This window comes from Molothrus ater, chromosome 10 (genome assembly GCF_012460135.2).
Source record: "Molothrus ater isolate BHLD 08-10-18 breed brown headed cowbird chromosome 10, BPBGC_Mater_1.1, whole genome shotgun sequence".
Classification (NCBI taxonomy): domain Eukaryota; kingdom Metazoa; phylum Chordata; class Aves; order Passeriformes; family Icteridae; genus Molothrus; species Molothrus ater.
In genome coordinates this window covers 12,470,443-12,489,107 of record NC_050487.2, presented here as the reverse complement: position 1 = coordinate 12,489,107, position 18,665 = coordinate 12,470,443, and the positions used below count along the sequence as shown (strand labels likewise).

The following is an 18,665-nucleotide window of genomic DNA, read 5'->3' as shown; positions in this document are numbered from 1 at the left end:
CAATCATCTTTGGTTATAAAGTGATGGATGAATTGAAAACATTTCTGAATCAGGTCAATGGTAGTGATGATTAGTGCATTGTTAATCAAGTTGCTGAGATTGCTATCAAAAGCTTTATCTCTTTCACTCAGACTGGTGAGAGGATCATGAATATTAAACAGATTCAAATAGATCTGCACTCATGTAATATGGAGCACTACAAATGAAAAGGCTAAATGAACCCAGACTGTGACTTTATGCACTGATATATCTCTTAACCAAAGAGAAATGTCTAATCCATTTCTGTACTTGTATGAGGCTACATACATTGCAAGAATACAAAGACAAAGTATTTCATGTACCATATTCATTTTATGGGGTAAGTACTTATTTACAGCCTTATCCATCTGAAGAAAAAATAGTTGTGGAAAGGTTTGTCAGGATTGAAACAATACTACTATAGGCCAGATTTTAATTTCTACAACACCAGTAAAAATCCAAATACTGTACTTGAAATCAGAATAATAATCTCAATTACATTGCCCCTATTTCATTATTGCTGAATTACTTGAATTTATGATTTAGGCCAATGTATAGTTTAATAGTATATCTGGAATCCTTTAAATGTCTTCAAACCTTAGAGGAGCTGTAACAATTAATGTATGTAATCACAAATGTATGGTGCAGATAAGTGGACAGCAGTGGCCTGAAAGCTGCACACATGCAGGTATGTGCTCAGCTGAGTGCTCTGAGAAACTCCATGGATGTTGAGCTGGATTAACCAGGGACACAAGGCTAAACTGCTTCTATTCTGCTCCTGCAAGGCCTTCACTAAAACCAGGGCTTTGCAATCAAATATACAGAATGAAAATCCCAGATGAACAAAGCATAATGAAAAATCTAACCTTGTGTGTGTGTCCATTTGAGAAGTAATATGTTAGAAAGAAGCCAGAACAGATCAGATGACAGCAGCTGTATGCCAGGAAAGATACTGACTTTAGACTGAGTTCTTTTAAAGCTGGTTTAAATAAGTTTAGAGGCCATTTAATCTTGCATGAGTGTAGAGCCTGTACCTTTGCAATACAGCAGTCTGCAGTGCAAACAGACCCTTGGATTGTCTCAGGTGTGCTGCTTTCCCATAAGAAATGATGTAGGAATTCAAACCTACTCATGACTGCTGATTATGAGAGGTAAATTCTTATCAAGTTATCATTTGAGAGAAAAGACTTAGAACTAAGGCTCAGTGAGGTAATAGCAATGCAGTCTGAGTTAGTCACACTATCTAAGTAGTTTTCAATACACTGTGGTCATTGGTAAAATACCCTTTTTATTGATATATAGTTTGAGGGATTTATATAGAATTTAGAAAATTTTTACTAATGCAACTGGCTGAAATACTGAAACTTGAAAAGTTCTTGATGATAATGCTTGTTTTGCACCTGCACCACAAAAACAAAGCCATTTTCCAGAAGAGGAATGTATACAGATAAATTACATAGTAAGAGTGTGACTGTACTCAAACTCATGTAGTATTAGACTAGCAGAGCTTGAAAACAGCATAATAAATCCATTACTTGTCTTTTTATTTCACACACAACCATGTGAGTGCGTGAAACCTCTGCATAGGCCATACAAATTAAAATATATGGCAGAGAAAATATCATATCACAGCTTCTGAATCTGAAAATTTACCTTTGAATCTGAGAGAGGCACTAAATGAAAAACATCCCTAGTCAAAGCTGATCCTGCTGATTTATGTAGACCACCCTGAGCATAATGCAGGATGGAGACCACCAAAGTCACTTGTCACGGTTAAACTGCAGTGAGCCCCAGTCCTGCATCCCTCTGTGTCTCTCTCCTGTTTAGTCTCTCCCCAGCACAGAGACTGCCATCAATGACCCCCCTGCCTGCTGGGGGGGTTTTGTTGCTCTCCAACATTGTACTGTGTGAGCACATTCCAGGCTGGAAAATAAACACATTAAAAAGCGCCGTAGCTCTCTCATCACCTCCTCGACAGCAGATTTTTTATCTTTTATTCTCAGGGAAGACCATGTTAAGGGGTGGATTTTATGCTTTGATCTGAAGAAGCTGGGATTCCCAGAAGAGCTCATCTCTTTGAGGATGGAGACACATTGTGGGTGAGTGGTCAGGAAAGCTCTGGCTTCCATAGTCCTAACTTCAGTTTTTATCTTTGACTCTAGGGAGCTCAGTGGACTGGAGATCTCCTGGGAGGTCATCCATAATACTTAGGCTAATCTGATGGATGGCTTTGAAGTTGAGGAGTAAGACCTATAATATAACCAGATATTGAATGAAGAGTCAGGCAGGCATAATTGTAGCTTGTCTTTTTTAGTCAGATTCTAAATTTAAAATAGCTGGAACTATTCAGGTAACCTCTTTGTTGGCTGCTGTAACATCAGAGCCTTCAATGAATTTGCCCTTTTTTTACCAGGGCTGGATGTAGCCCAAAGCTTGCCATTTTTTTCTCCAGAGATTTGAATTCTAGATCTGAATCAACCAGGCCCTCACTCATCTGCATTCCCTCCCTGTCACCTGGTAGACTCTGTTCTAATTGTGGCAAAATTGTGCCACCATGCACCTGAACCTTGAGAAAAACAAAGACACTTAAAAATGAATCAATAAAATGATGAAAATAAAATGCAATGAGTTTTCTGCATATGAGACGCATTGCTGGGAGTGATACAAATGCATTACACAATAAAAAGCAGACAAAAATGAAGGCTTTAGCACTTTAAACCCCTGTGCTGAAAAGCCCTCTGTCCTTATTGCTGGCTCTTAACTAGCTGTCAGCTGACTGAAATTAGTCAATCTAACTGTCTTGTGGGATTTTTTTAATGGGGAATACCACAACCATCCCTGTAACTGCACGTGAGGAACTACACTTACCATTACTATAGACATAATAAAATATGATTGGGTTTTTTTTGCCTGATTTATCCTGGTGCCTCACTTATTCAGAAGTTTAAATCAAGGTAAACTCTGCTAAAGTTGGCAGAATTAAAGCAATGTAAAAGTGATGTACATGAATGGCAGGAACTGTGTGCCCAGTCTAGAACCTGCTAAATTAACATTTGGGTGCTATTCTGCCTGAAGAACACTTCTGGCTCCTAAGTGCTGAGGTATTTGTAGTCTTACTGCAAATCCACAGAGCAAGAGCTGGCTTACATTTAATCAAAGAGTAGAAATAGACGTTGAATACAGAAGCAGCAGTGTGCAAGAGGAAAATGAATGGAGGGAGCTGGTATGACAGTTCCTCAAAGCAGCCAGGACCATCTTGGGTGTTTCTGGTTAGAGCTGTGTTTTAGGGTATCATTATTTTAAATCAGCATATTTCATATATTTGACTAGGAAAAAGCTCAAAACCTCCTCTGTGTCCTGCAGAGGGATCTTAAAAGATGAAGAACAAAATACCCACAAACCTAAGCTGAGAAGAAGGATTATTAGGAGATGCAGGAAGTTGATATTCAGTCAAATTACAGCCCTACAGACATTTCAGGATGTCTTTGAAATCACTACAGTCATAGTAAAATGAAAGAGTAGCTGAGAACGTTGATAGTGCTGGATCAGATCTGTATGCATGCAACAGAATTTTGAAAAAATATAAATTCTGTAGTTATACTTAGTCCATAGATCAGTAATTTAAATGTCTGCAGGAAAGGTGTTTCCTTTGCCAGTAACATTTCCTTCTTCTATCCAAAAGAAGGGCTTAAAAAAAAAAAGTTACAGTCCACCATCAGGGACATAGAATCAAAACCAACTTATTGTACCATTCTCAAAGCAATGCCAGTGTTGTTAAACAGAGCATTTCATGAGATATTGCATAATTACTATAGTCTATCATTGAGCATCTTTGGACTAAAGGTCTGGCATAAAATAACAAAGCACCATGGAAAGAATGAAACTTGAATGACTGACACTGAGAGCTGAAGTTATGTATTTACTTTCCAAGCTGCATCTTGCTTAAGCAAATCTGATTCATTCTCAAGGACCAAGTTCCACTTACAGAGAAGAGTCTGATTTTTTTTTTTTCACAAAGAAACAAATGGCATAACTGAAGGAACAAACAGCATATCTAAGAAAATTAGTTATGTCTTCTAAATAGAATTCACTAAAAATATACTGCTCTTGAATTTCAGAGGGAACATTTTCAGAGGAATTGGCTTCATAAAGCTGAAAGACTGGATGTAATGAGTGGCACTACCAAGCTTCAGGAGATCACGTTTTTTAATAACATATTAGTATTCAAACAATACAGAACACCTGTGAAACCCCTCAAATACAGTGGCATGTGCTAGTCAATCTTTCTGAAAAGTATATGCCCAGCAGTGCAGCAAGACAAATGATTTTTAATAGTTTTCTTTGGATGGAAATGTCAAAAGATTATGCCACATAATGTAGTTCTAAAACTTTGCTTAAAAATAGGCACGTAATATGTTCAAAGCTTTATGTAGCTTATGACTTGGCCAAGTCATTTTACTCTGAGAAAACGAATGACAGTATTATTCTAGTTCAATATCAATGCTTTTCTAGTTGCATCAAAAGAAAGGAATTCATTTAATTTGAAAGGATTTTTCAAAGAATAATCTTAAGTATGACACAGTATCAAAGGAAGTATGGTGTTTAATTGTTCAGTGTCCAAAAGTTAGTAAAATTGCAAAAGTTCTTTCTTTCTATCTGTTGTTGAGGTCCATGGTTTGTGACCTTCATAGCTGACAGAGTTTATGGGGCACAGTAATCTTAACCATTAATGCATCTCCACCCACTTCAGCACCAAAGGGAAAGCATAATGTCCCAGTATGGACAATGCAGCATTGCTGACAAATACAAGCCACCACGACACCTGTCCCCAGCACTAAAACAGCTAATAATGAATGGGCAAAGAAGGAGCAAATCTGAGCATGTATTGAAATTCTGTGGAACACCACAATGATATTATTCTTCCAGGATCCAATTCCACTTGTGAAAGCAGTCAGACCCCATTTTCAAACAAGGACTATAACATTTCCTTGATCACGAAAATCCATTCTTATTCTTCTATTTTTTAAATCAAAGCTTGAATAGCCCATATATTTTACCCAAAACCAGGGTTAAGCCTTTGGGCAATTATTTTCATTAGCAGATGATGTCATCTCATCAGTAGGTATTTGTTGAGCATCAACAAAGTGAATAGTTTACAAAAGCTGGACTTCTTAGTTTAAAAGAAAGCGTAGAACTGAGGCCTTTTCTTTTTTCTCCCACAGCATTGGCAATACTTTCAAACGTCTGTTTAATCCATTCTGTCAGCAGTCTCATGAGCTGATGCCTCTGCTTTGGGTTTGTGTTGATTCTTTGGCCAAGCCTTAAAGCTTCGTGGTTTTTGATAGAAAACTGAAAGAAAAGCTTTGATGCTTGTGAATGTTGACTGCATGAAGTAAATAATGTGAGGCGGGTTTAAATGTCCTCATTTTTTGTTATGCCTTCTAATCACATGAAACTGAAGGTAAAGAAAAGTCACATGAAAAGGAAATAATGTCCTATGAAGTGAAAATATTCTTAATGTTTCTAATCCTCATATCTCCCTACCAGAGTCTGTTTCCACGCCATGGGAATAGTTATCCTGATGCTCATACCTCACTATTTCTCAAAAATAAAATAATTCTGTGGCAGTCAGTCTGTTGATCTGAGGATATACATCCACTTTTTATTGCAAAAAAAGGTAGAAGTTGCAAAGGGCGAACATTTAGTTTATCTGGAGGGAATGGAAAGCACTCGTGTAATAGATAAATCAAGAGATCAGAATTAAGTCTGGAAGCTTGATATTTTAGGAAGCCTCAGTGTTCCTCAGCAGCATCACAAAAGGTGTATTTTTGACACAGGGTTTGCATGTGGAAATCACTGTCAAAAAACTTAACTGAAGAGATATTCAAAGTGGGAGGGAGTATTTGGAGAGTTAGAAGATTATTATGACGTACAATGACAAATTTATTTAAAAAAAAACCCTCATGAGAAACCTTATGCCTCACAATTTGTTATGTTCTGTCTGCTGGGGTCCAATAAACACCTAGCAGAAACTCTGAACCAAGGACATCATCAACAAACAGCAAAAATCATCATCATGAATAAATCTTGGCTAACTTCTCTGTCAAGTACAAGGTGAACAGAGAAGTCCTAATTTTCCTGATAGGGAGTAAAACATAGAAACAATTAAAGATTGGCAGCTTTTGTAAAGAAGTGTTTTGGAGGGAGGAAAAGTGGGACATTTAAAAAAATGTGGGCACAGATTAAACTCTAATAATAGGAAGGAGCTGCTGTATCTCTTGGGGTTTGAGACAATGACAGTGACAACTGTTGTGCCTTCCTAAGGGAAGGGAATAGAAATGATATTTTAAATACCTTTTTAAAAATTTCTGTCCTTTAATTTTTATTAACCTCCTTTTTGTTTCAGCTGAAAGGTAAGGGGATATTAAGAGGACTGAAGTACAAAAAATATTTTCCTCATACATCACTCTAGCTTTGCTTTGGGGTACATAGGAGAAAATGATGGTTTTCTTGTGATGGACCATTTCTTTTCCTTCATGTCTCTCAGAAAACTGAAATTTTATTTAACTAACATTCTCTGCAGCTGATGGTTCTGCTCTGACATATCTTTCTATTTCCACAGGCCTTTCCCAACAGTCCAAGGGGTTAATAGAAATCTATTAAATGCCTTAAAAATACATTTCACATGTTGTTGTGGCTGTTTCCTGGTGTGAATCTCTTATTATTTTACTGAGCCTTTTAGACATCAGCTGCTCCCCTTGCACTGAGCATTTGTAATCCCTCTGATTTGCCTGTGTCCCTGGCACAGCAGTTAGATTACTGAACCTTGGGGTTTGGTCTTGTTTTATACATGACTTACAAATTCCAAAAGTTAAATATTACAGCTGGACCAAAATGGGTCTGATCTTGCTTTTGCTGGTGGCCAAGACACATTCCCTGCAGTGCCGGGAGACTCAGGGAAGAGGAAGGCAGTGTGGGTTTGCAGAGCTGGTTGCTCAACAGAGGAGGATCGCTAAAAATGTTTTTCTTGTTTTATTTTAATTCTTGTTATTTTAAAAAAATTATTATTTTATTTTTTACTTTATTTGCTTGAGGCTGTTTCCTTCTGGCCACAGCTGCCCTTGCTCGCCCTCTGACGGCGCCGAGCTGCGCTGCGCATCTCCCGCGCATCCCCCGCGCATCTCCCGCGCATCCCCCGCGCATCTCCCGCGCATCTCCCGCGCATCTCCCGCGCATCTCCCGCGCATCCCCCGCGCATCCCCCGCGCATCTCCCGCCCCTGCGCACCTTCGGCCCCGCGCTGCCGGTCAGTGCCAGGGAAAATAACACACCCACCGCAGGATTACACTGAAAACAGCCTGAAATTCTCTTTCTGGCTTATGCCTCCGGGCTCACATAAAGCCTGGCTCTGCCTGCCCTTTTAATGGGCTGAAGTCCGTGGAAAAGGCACGGATTGTTTCACTTTGGATTTCACAAGGATTGTTTGGTGGGTGTTTTGGAGACAAAGTCCGAGACCTGTAGGATGTACAGAAGGAACAGGATGTAGCGAATTAAGAGTATGAAAAACAATATCTATCATGTGGAATGTTCAAAGGGTTTTTCCACAGCTTCCTGGATGTCTCTATATTGCCCTGTTTCTGCACTAAAGATATTAGATGTGATTTGATCCACAGCCCACTATAGTTTCCTTCACTGTACTTGGAAAAATTAGTTTTGAAAGCTTTAAAGTTCTTTGTACTCAAGTCTCAGTTTACATTTGAGGTGTCTTTCAGAGTAGAATTTGAGTGGTTTTATTTATTTGTTAGTTTAAAATCAGGACATTACCATAAAGCAATGATATTGGGAGGAAAGGTAAAAACAAAAGGGAAGACTGCTGAGTAACCACATAGCCAATGCAGTAGTGAAGGGCCCCAGGTCTGTCAGAGCACATCCCATCGTGGAAAAGCCAGGTGACATTGTGCTCTGAGCAGCTGAGATACTCTGCTCCAGATGATCACAGGCACAAAAGTTTTAACAAGCTGAGTACCTTGTTATTACCTGTTTCCATTGCTTTATTAGTATTATTTCTAGATAATACTAGCAATACTCTAGATAATTAAGACAGCATCTTGGGTTTCTGCGTTGTCATGGGAGAGAGAAAAGAAATACTAATTTCTACAGATTTTTTAATCAAGCCCTTGATCTGAATTTATTATTCTGCATCATTGTAGCTCCAGAAATGCTTCTACTAACTGTGAGTGCAAGACACAGTGTAGAGATATATAAATACTGTACATTCAGAGAGTAAGTCTCTACTTACTAAATTTAGTGTTTCATTTATGCATTGATCCAGACATCTCAGTTATGCTCAGGAAGTCATAAAATTTACTTCCCTCAATATAGCAAGGTACTGTTTTTCTTATGGAGTTAGTGTTGCATAAAGAAAGAACTCACAAGCAAGGGCAAAAAGCCTGTGTTTGTAATAAATCTTTATTTGTCTTTAAATTGTACTGCTAAGCTTTGCAAATGGAAAAGGCGATCTTGCCAAAAGGACATCCTGAGAAACACTTATGTTAACCCAGTGCCCCCAGAAATCTTCATTCCTAGACACCTTATTATTAGCTGATACCACTGTGCCCTGTGAAATGAATGTTGTGGCTCATTATCTAGTTCCTGAAGCATCTTTAATATACAAAAAAACATCCATATGTTGCAAATACATGGGTTATGTAAATAAATTTGATCATATTGATTTTTCTGTTGTTAACACCTCAGTTTGAAGAACATCAAGATCTTGGGGACAAAATCAGAAGGTGTTTTTTCCTTGACCTTAGTGGGGAAAAGATCTCACCTGGAGCCTTTCACTCTTAGGGTATTTAAAAAATTCTGTGTGTGAGCCTAAGCTTCTGAGGCCCCTGCTAAGACTGTGCTTTTCTGCTCCTCATGTTTTCCCTGGCTTTTGCAGAGAAGGTTCATGCACTCTTTTTTGTATTAGAGCAAGATTTTCTTTCCTTGTACTTTGCTCAAGCAAAAATGGTTAATTTTCTACTAGGGCAAAGGTCAGTGTTGTCTGTCTTCTCCAATACTCCCAGAAGATTTGTGCTTTCATACGCTTACTGATCCTGATTATTCAAAGCATTTTTCTGGTCTCAGTGTACCAGTTTTAACCAGTTTTCCAGAGTGTATTATGTTGAGTAGGCAAGTTGCATATAATGTAGCTTTTCCTCCATAGATACCACAACACTTCATCAGATGCTTCTTACTTTCACTGTCATGTTTCCTGACTTTTAAAATATGGAGGTAAGAGTTTAAAGCAGTAATTCATTATTCCACTTGCAAGGAGCAAAACAAAACATTTCACTAGAGCCATGTTACTTTTAAATTCTGTCTGTCTGAACCCTTTAAATGAACAATGTTTGGCATTAAGGATTCACAGGAATTAAACAGCAATCCTCTTGTCCTGGCAGCCTTAAATAGGGTTTTGTAGTGAGGAAGGGAAATGTTTGTTCCTGGATCTGTCATGGGGTGGGAGGGGATTAAAAATATCAATTCAACAAACTTTTCTGATGGCCAGGGTACGTCAGAGGGCCCCGTGACCATCACACTACTTCCCTAACTAACAGGTCATTTTGTTCAATATTGATTCTTTGGTTGAAGTTCTGGCTTTGTGTGCAGGTCTGAGCAAATGGAACAGGAAACCTGAGTGTCTGCTCATTTCACACACAACCCCAGCCTGTCTGCACCTCTCTGGTGCTCCTGTTATTCCAAAAAACATATGGACTGTCTTTCTCTGCAGGACAACTCATGATCAGGGACAAGACAACATGTCAAATGTGGCTTTCCAAATTTAGCTGAAGGCACTCCCACTCCTTCCCACCATTGCTTTGGTGCTTGTGTCCCTGTACCAGGGTCATGTCCCAGTAACTGTGCCTTCCTCTTCATGCCTGAGCCATTGCCTAGCTCATGTTCACTCAAAAAAAAAAACCAACAACAAAAAAAGAAGCAGTACTTGAGCAAGCCAACCTTATTTGGGGCCTCAAGGGAGCACTTTCAACTTTGTGGTAATTTAGCTAGCCTAGTGTGGGATGACAGTAGCACAGAACATGTCATATATAGCCAACTTGTAGTTTGTGAGAGCAGAAGGCACATTCTCTCATTAACTTTGACTTTATAAATGAAGACTTCATAAAAAAAATATTTTGACATGCATTAGGTGATTCAATTAAAGTCTGACAGGAACATTTGCTATTCTGTGTTACAGTAATGAAACCAGAATTTTTATTTGAAATTTTGGATAAAGATGTGAAGGTACTGTTCTGAGGTGGTTTTGTTCCCTGAAAGTCTTATTTTAGAAAACAATTACAAAAATCAAAGTCTATTTTCTCCTTCAAATCCACTGAGGTTAGAATAGATTAGCATTCACTTAGTTCTCATTGTATACCAAAGAGCTGAGCACATTCTCTCTCAAACAGCAAGGGAAAAGTGAAAAAAACACAATTTAATTACAGGGTTACTGTTAAACCCGAACTAGTTAGGAATGAATAAATATTTCTGTTGAAATTCTCAGCGTTCAGAGATTTATAACTTGGTGATAAGATTCTCCTAGGGCAGAATCCTACTGCACAAGAAACAAAAGACAGATATTTTTCAGAAACTGAGATGTAATAACTGCTAAAACAGCAAATGAGAATCATATTAATTTTATTGCAGTTCCATTATTTCAGATCCATTTTATTATCAGAGCAGGATTTTAAATTTCTCTACAGGCTTTTTGTGGCACTCAGCATTGACTCAGCTGTTGAAAATTGCATTGCTCCACTCAAGTCAGTAGACCAATAGTGTTTAAGCTGCAAATTTAACACAGACTTCCAGAGGTATCCAGCTCCCAGATCCTCAAGTGGCTTCTGAAAATCCCAGATGTTGTAATAACCTAATGATGATGTGGCCTTCTCATTTTGTCAAACAAGTACTCATTCTTGAAGAATCTGCAATGTGGGATTTTTCTAAAAGAATCTTCAGGTTTTTTTCTCCTTTTCCTTTTCCTTTTCCTTTTCCTTTTCCTTTTCCTTTTCCTTTTCCTTTTCCTTTTCCTTTTCCTTCTTTTTAATTCCTGCCCAGGGCTGGGAGGACAACCTTATCTAGTCTGTCCTTTTTGCTGAGGAGACCTTCCAGCACAGGAGGGAATGGAATCTGTATTGCCGTCCTTCAGGAGGGGCTCTGGCCAGCCAAGCAATGCTTTTTGAGGTAGTGTTTTTAGAAGCCAGATCCTGAAATAGAATTTAGACAGACAAGCACCTAAATTGCATGAACTCTGAAGCAGATGGGTCACTATTAAGACTTATGTATACAAATAAATTTAACATAACAGCAATACATGTGCTTTTTTAAAGTGATGGGTCTGCCCATTTCTCAAAAATTGCAAATATTGGTAGGTTCCAAAGTTTCAATTTTGAATTATGCACCTGGAAAAACCAACACTTTCCAAAAGTGGCAGGATCCTTTGTTTGAGGCATGCTGGTTCTCCTGTACAGGAAAGGTATTTTTCAGCAGCTCCAATGCACTGTTACTCCATGCCATTTTTGCTTTCCCTAGCTAAATAAATAAATAAACAACCTGCAATAAATGGAATGCATTTTTGCTCTCTGGATTCTTCTAGTTGAGCTGAAGCGCAGAGAAATAAAGATTAGATCAGACTCCTATTATTTTAAGAGTTATTAACATTTTAAGTAAGTACCATCAGCATGATTCATCAGGAGCTGAGGAACTAATTTTGGCTCTGGCAACTGTGGAGTCAGCCTAAGAAAACAAGTGAAAATTGTTCCCTCCAACATCACAGTCCCTTCTTTAGCTTGATGGGCAGAAAGTGAGAGGGTAACACCTCACACCAATAAATTCTACAGTCTCCTTCTTCTCCAGGTCACTTTTGTGTAAATCTCTGCAAACTTGAAAAGGCTCCCTCTTTTGGGATCCTGGAGGAGACTGGAAGCCCTGCAAAGAGCTGTAAGAGATTTGTTGGCTGCCTTGGAGGTTGAGTGGGAGGGATGACACCCATTCCAGTGTGAGATAGACTAGACTTGTCATTCCCTAACAAGTCTATTTAGGCTTGTCAGAAGCTGATGAGCTAATTATGGTGCATTAGATGTAGAGGAGTCTATATTTAAGCTCATTTGGGGTTTGTGTGGAAAAGTTAATAATATAGGTAGAAGTAGAGGGAAACTGCTAAGGCTGCAGAGAATCTCTTTCTAAACTCTGTGAGATTTCCAGAGAATCCCTGAAGCAGATTGGGGAGGCAAGGTGAACTTTTCTTAGAAAATTGGAAAACAATGGTTTTACTTCTTCAGCTCCCCTCTTTTCATAATTTAAATTAGAAATAGTCTAGAATAAAATATAAATAACATAGAAGTAAGGCTATCTTCAGAAAATGATGCCAATTGTGTTTGAATACTCTTCAGACTGCTGGAAAAGGTTCACTGAGAAATATTGTCATTTTTACAACTCTACCAAACTACATTAAAAATCTTCTCATGGAAAATATCAATATTCTGTATCAGAAAAGCCTGACACAAATAACGCATTTAGCATTATTGTGTAACTTCAGAAATATTTCATCTTATCAGTACATACTACAGAACCAGTATTTTTGTGTTTTACTTATAAAAGGGGTTTTGCTGTGTTTGGCCTTTTATGGTCTTCCATTTTCCACAGCATAAAAATTTTTTCCTTTGTAATTTCCACACCAGGAAAGTTGTCTATTGGAGCCACCACATAAATATTTGCTCTTGTGTTATTCTCTGAGTGTTCAACGTGTCTGCACTGCAAGTTTCCAATCCTTTCCGAGAGGCACAATTGTCGGGTTTTTAACATCCATCCTCCTAAATGCTCACTAAACAGTAGCATTAAATAAGTTTTATCAAAGTGAACCACAACAAAGAATAAGAAGTGATCTAACTAAGCAGTAGCAAACCACACTGTTTCTGAGTTGGGTGTAGTTGCTGAAACAGGTGAATGCACTCAAGTAGTCAGGGTGAGTTAATTTAAGAGGGGCTGTGTTGATTTCTGTGCTTTCAGATTCCCTGTGTACCAAACCTGTGGTGCCCACTGCACCTCTCCAGGCTCTCTGCACGACATCCAGAGGCTGCACACAGTTCAAGTTTACTTCATTTTACAGCATGGCTTCATATGATGTTTCATCAACTACACAAATGACAAAATCTGGAAACTTCAAAGTAAGAACCTGGCCTTGATTTGCGCTATATTCCTTTCCTTTCTCAAGGTGTGTGAGTGTTGGCTTCTGAGTAACTTTTATTTCAATATGAATCATTTCAACAGATATATTTTATCACTTGACTCTTAAGTGAGGTAACACATCCTATAAGTACAAGATATGTCTAGAAATTTGTGCTTCTGCTTTCTCAAATGCTGCATTACTGTATTTGATGTGGATGTCCTCAAACAGATTCATTTAAACTGGCGGAAGTCTATAAGCATAAAAGGGACTGTGTCAGGGTTATCAAATAATTTCTGGTGGGTTTGTTTTTCTTAATGAGCAAGTAAAGTGTGTGCAATGTAGATGGTTGCTCTTGCTTGCAACTTTAACCCTTTAGAAAAGTGTATTAATTTAAAGCTATAAAAGCAAGATTCAGAAGTTTGGAGAGAATGATATGGTAGAGAATGATATGGTAGAGAATTAGGTATATTTTATGTTTTTTATGTTTGTTATTTGAGTTTATATTAAATACTTATTCACAGTTTCTTAAAGACAAGTGAGGAAGATTTAAGCTTGAATTTGTTCACAAAATCCACCATTGTGCTACAATATCATAGGAATTTTAATAAACGTATCAAGTGAATGACTGACTTTCCTCTGCTAGATTGCAGGAAATGCAAACAAGAGATCAAATCATATTGCTACAACTACAAAAATGTGCTGTTTTTTGTAGTCAGAATGCTTGGTGTATATCACAAAGTATTCATGCATTCAGTCTTATTTCCTGTTACTTCTAAATCTGTATATTGTCAATAACATTGCAAATATTTTCCTTAGATTTACAGACTAAACTAAAATAAAAATGCATACCAAAATATGCATCATTTTCCCAAATCAAGGACTTTCAGTACTAAAGCATTCAGCACTGTATATAATTTAATAATATATTTCTCAATCTTCCCACTTGCATTATTAAATTTATGTGCAAGTAAATTAATAGTGAAATTGGTGGTTTTCTAATCTATTTCTGAATTTTGAGAGAAAGGTTTTCTTAGTTTATTTTGTTGTTCATATTCTGTAATCTGGTGTATATATATATTATCTAATAAGGATCTCAGTATTTTGAAGGTGTCTTATGATATGAAAAATGGCCATCTTTTGAAATTATGGGATGCATTATCACAATGCCAGACTCTAATCTGCTACCAATTTGTGTCAGCTTTCTGCATTCAAAAAGGACTCAAATCCTCTCTAAAAGTAGGAATCAGCTGAAGGTTTGTCTTGGCTTCATGAGCCCACTGCAATTAGGCAGCATGTGAATGTGTGCCATATGCATTTATTGCTCTTCTAAGCATGTGTTACTTTGATGTGTTAGGTTAGAAATCTAACTCTTTTTCTTGGGCAGCCTTCCTCCTGGGTCTTTATACTGCTTAGCAGTTGAGTCCAGACTTTGAAACACAGCCTAATTTAGAGGCGGATGCTGCAGCTGCTGCTGTCATTTCAGCTGATTTTTTTCCCCTTTGATGTCAGCTTAGAGCCTCGGTGGCTGCATCGGTCCCGCAGCCGCCGCCATTCGCCCAACGGCCACCGCAGCATTTTAAAGGCCTCTCCACCTTTAAATCTAATTTGGGGAGCTTGAGTCTTGCACAGTGCACTGCTGGTTTAGGGAAATGCTGAATTCTCACAGAGTATGTCCTTCCTGATCAGGAGGAAACACAGAAAGGGCTTTGAGTTATGTTTAATACCTGATTAAATGCTGATGATACAAGAAGAGGGATTGTTTGTTTTTGGCAGAAGGAGGATGGGATGCCTTGCCCATTCTGCCCCATCCTCTGCATTAGCAGCTCTACATTCCAAAATGAACTTTTTGCTCTGAAAGTTGCTCTCTCCCTTTACAAGACATTATATTAACTGTATTTTCCCCCTTCTCCATAATTTATTTCTGCAATGACAGTATGTACAAAGACATTCCACCTCAATTCCTCTTGTTCTTGGACCATCCTTGGCTTTCCTTTCTGCTCTCTCTTTTTGTGGCTGACATGAACTCAAGGAGTGCAGGAGCTTTGATCCTTTCTGATGCCTTTGCAGAACAATTTCTCTCAGTGAGGTTCCCTTGCTCAGGCCAAGCCCTGCCCTCAGATGTGCATGCATTTTCCCATTGATTCCAATGAGCCTCACAGCCTTCTGAGGCCCCTCTTTGGCTTTTAATCTTTACTTTAAAAGATACAGGCAGATAGTAATTGTCTAACCCTTTTTAATAACTGAGGTCCTTGGTTCCTTTACTGTTTTGGCTGCTTTTTCTGCATTGCTGTTCCATATCATGCTACAAAAGGAGAGCAAAGCCCTATCCAGATATGCTTATTTAGACATTATTTCTATGCTTTTATTGCCTGATTTTATTTCTATTGTAGCTACCTTTCTCTACACAAATTACATTTTCTCAAGATGCAATGAAGTATATTAGTCTTTCCTGTATTTTCCCTGGTATTATTACATTTTGTCAAAACAACATTTTGGGTAGACTATTTTTTGCAAGTATTTTTATTCTTGCAATAATGGGAGTGGTATTCTTTTCAGTTTTGATACTATTACCAAATATAAAAGACACAATGGGCTAGAATGAAACAACTTTGAAGAGATTTAAAATTTAGTAAAATGAAAAAAATTGAATGTTTGAATTCTGAAATTTCAAGGTTTCTTAATGAGACTGCAAAGTGATATTGAGCAAAGGCAATAGAAATCACAGTGATTTCCAGGAAGTATAATTTTTACAGAAGCAAATTTACTTATTTGAATTCAATCAATTTTTACAGAAGTGAATTTACTCAGTGTTAATAGTATTGGACAGTATTTAAAAATATGGGAGAAAAAATTCTCCTGCTCTGACATCACATAATTACATCTATGAGAGACTTTATGCATACAATTTGTCATGTTAAACTCCAGGAACTAAACCTTTGTTTAGGAGCTTTTCAGGCAGCATCCTTAGATTGCTAGATTGCTGACTCTTTCTGTTTTTAATGTGGGTTTGACAGTAGAGAAGGAGATTGGGAATGTTTTCTTTGTAGTGACAGAAGCTCCTTGCTGCTCAGTCTGTTAAAGAGAGAACCATGTAGAAGTCAAGATATCCTCAATCAAAACTTTAGAAAACCTGTTTCAAACTTGAGAAATGAAACAAAAAGTCTTCACTGCTGCCCAAAAGCCAATTTGGTCTGATTTAATTAAAAAATTAATTTTACCTTCACAATCAGAAGGCTGTTTGCACTAATGTTTGAGCAAAGAAGGATTCTGTATGATACTTCTGCAAGAGAAATGTATTATTAATTCCAATGCACTACCACAATGATGAAAAATTGAGCAGCTGATATGTACTGTAGGGATGACAAATGTGGTATTGGAGGTCTGGAGGAATTGTAAGTGTGATGGTAGGTAAAACTTTCACTCTGTTGCACAGTCTGCTGCAACAAGACAGGTGAGGAATAAAAACATATGCTGAGATTGCTCAAGTTTCTTTTGTTACACTTTGCTTCAAAACAGCTGGCTGTTTCTGAGAAATTCTGTTTTCATACAAGACACCACAAGGAGGGAGGAAGGCTCTGGCACAGGGTGAGCCCTGTGAATTCCGAGGCGTTTCAAATGGTGCTCTCCTTGACAGCCTGACTTGAGGAGGGGATAAAAGTTAAATCACACTGCAGCAATACCCAAATCACAGCTGTGTGAGCCAGCAAACTGTGAAAGAGGATTCCTGTGCTGCTACTGAAGCCTTGGCTCTGTGCAGACCCACAAAAGCTGGTAGGCAACAGTGGCCTTTACTGCAGGGTGTGAGGGGCTGGGGAATATGACCAGGACTGGTTGTGCCACTGAGTTACCAGAAGGCAGAGAGAGTGTTCAGAGCAGAAAAACATCCTTGCTATAGTGATGCTACTCCAGCAAAACTAAACAATAAACAGCCACTGATGCATGACAAAGAAAATTTGTTAGAAAAATGATAATAGGATTGTGTTTCTTGAGAATCTGCTGTTTCATTGAGAATTAAATGCTTTAAAATAAATCTGGTTTCAGCATTTTTAGAGTCTAAGTACTTCTGGTTTAAAAATATACATGATGATTAAATATACATATAATGAGTAGTAGTTGAGACAAAGTATACTGCTGGGAAAAAATCCAAATGTTCTTATTCTGAAATCCTATATGAAATGAAAATACTATGTTCTGTTCTGCTGCAGTCTCAGGCAAAATTGTCTGTATTTCACAAAATTGGAGCATAAAGGCCTTCAGGAATTGGCTTCAGCAAGGTGTGCAATAATTTCCATTCTTGATGACATCCCAGGAGTTACCCAGAGCCTTGAGAGATCAGCCCTAACGAGAAAGCATATGACCTTACCATATCAGGGCTTCACAACAGTCAAAATCTAGCTTGACCTTCAACAGTAAACCAGGTCCCTCAGGCTAAATCCTAACAAGTCTTGCCTTCAAACCAAGGCAAAAGGCCAAAAATTCTTATCCAGGGAGCAGCAATAGAGTTTGAAAATGAGAGGTTCTTTTTCATTTGGCAAACATCGTAGTTTGACCTCTGTGTTCTCACTGTGCCAAGCCATCTAATCTCCAGGAGGCAGAACTTTGGAATCTGCCAAGTGCCAAGCTGGCTTTGCTCCTGTCAAGATCAGTGTGCAGTGCCAGGCTTGTGGATTAAGGTTTAGATGTGCAAGATGACAGACCTCTCTCCTAAATCAGGATTTCAGTGAGTCACAACCCACGGTCTGATGCTCCTGGACCCTCTGTGAATTGGATTTGCTTGCTGAGCACCAGGGCAGCAGGTTTTCAGTTTCCAAAGCTAGGTGTATGGAAGGATGCATGGAATGTATGTCTATACAATAAAAACAATGAAAGGAAGTATAACTAATGCTACATTGGCCAACAGTATGTAAAAAATAACAAAAAAGCCTGTAATAACAGGAAATTGCAAATTTTTTTGCATTCTGTTTTTTGTTAGATTTGGTTTTTTCTGGACAAATTCAGATTTTAAAGAACTGTTTGATAATAGAAAAATAATTAAAAAGTGATTTTAGAAAGGTTGTGCTAAGAAGGAAGGATTTTTTTCAGTCATTTTCTTCAATCAAAAATTCTTTAAAACTAGCAAATAATTGTAATTAATTAAAAGTAATCTTTTCTAGCCACTGATGGCAGAAAAATTACCTGGAGCTTATTACAGACAGACACTGCCTCTTTCTGAAAAAGCTGTCTTTTCCTCTGAACCTTTCTTTTCCCCTTATATTGAGATAGTTATTTAAACTTTCTATTTCCCAGGAAAAGTGGATTTTCCCATATATTAGCTTAAAAATAAGCTAATGAATAAACCTAACTATGAACCTCTGGAGGAAGAAAATAAATGGCAGCATTTTTTATTATACAATACTCTTAGGCACATATTGTGACTCTGGGAGTTGATGCTGTGCAGGGCT

General features: G+C 38.0%; 1 long non-coding RNA gene across 1 annotated transcript in view; it reads left to right on the top strand.

Annotated features, from left to right (window-relative positions):
* The first annotated feature begins 2,083 nt into the window (after window positions 1-2,083).
* The window catches only part of LOC129046775 (uncharacterized), a 37,486-nt gene continuing 20,904 nt past the window's right edge, over window positions 2,084-18,665 (top strand). The window contains exon 1 of the long non-coding RNA XR_008508545.1: window positions 2,084-2,117. This is a non-coding gene — a long non-coding RNA (uncharacterized LOC129046775). The remainder of the gene's footprint in view (window positions 2,118-18,665) is intronic.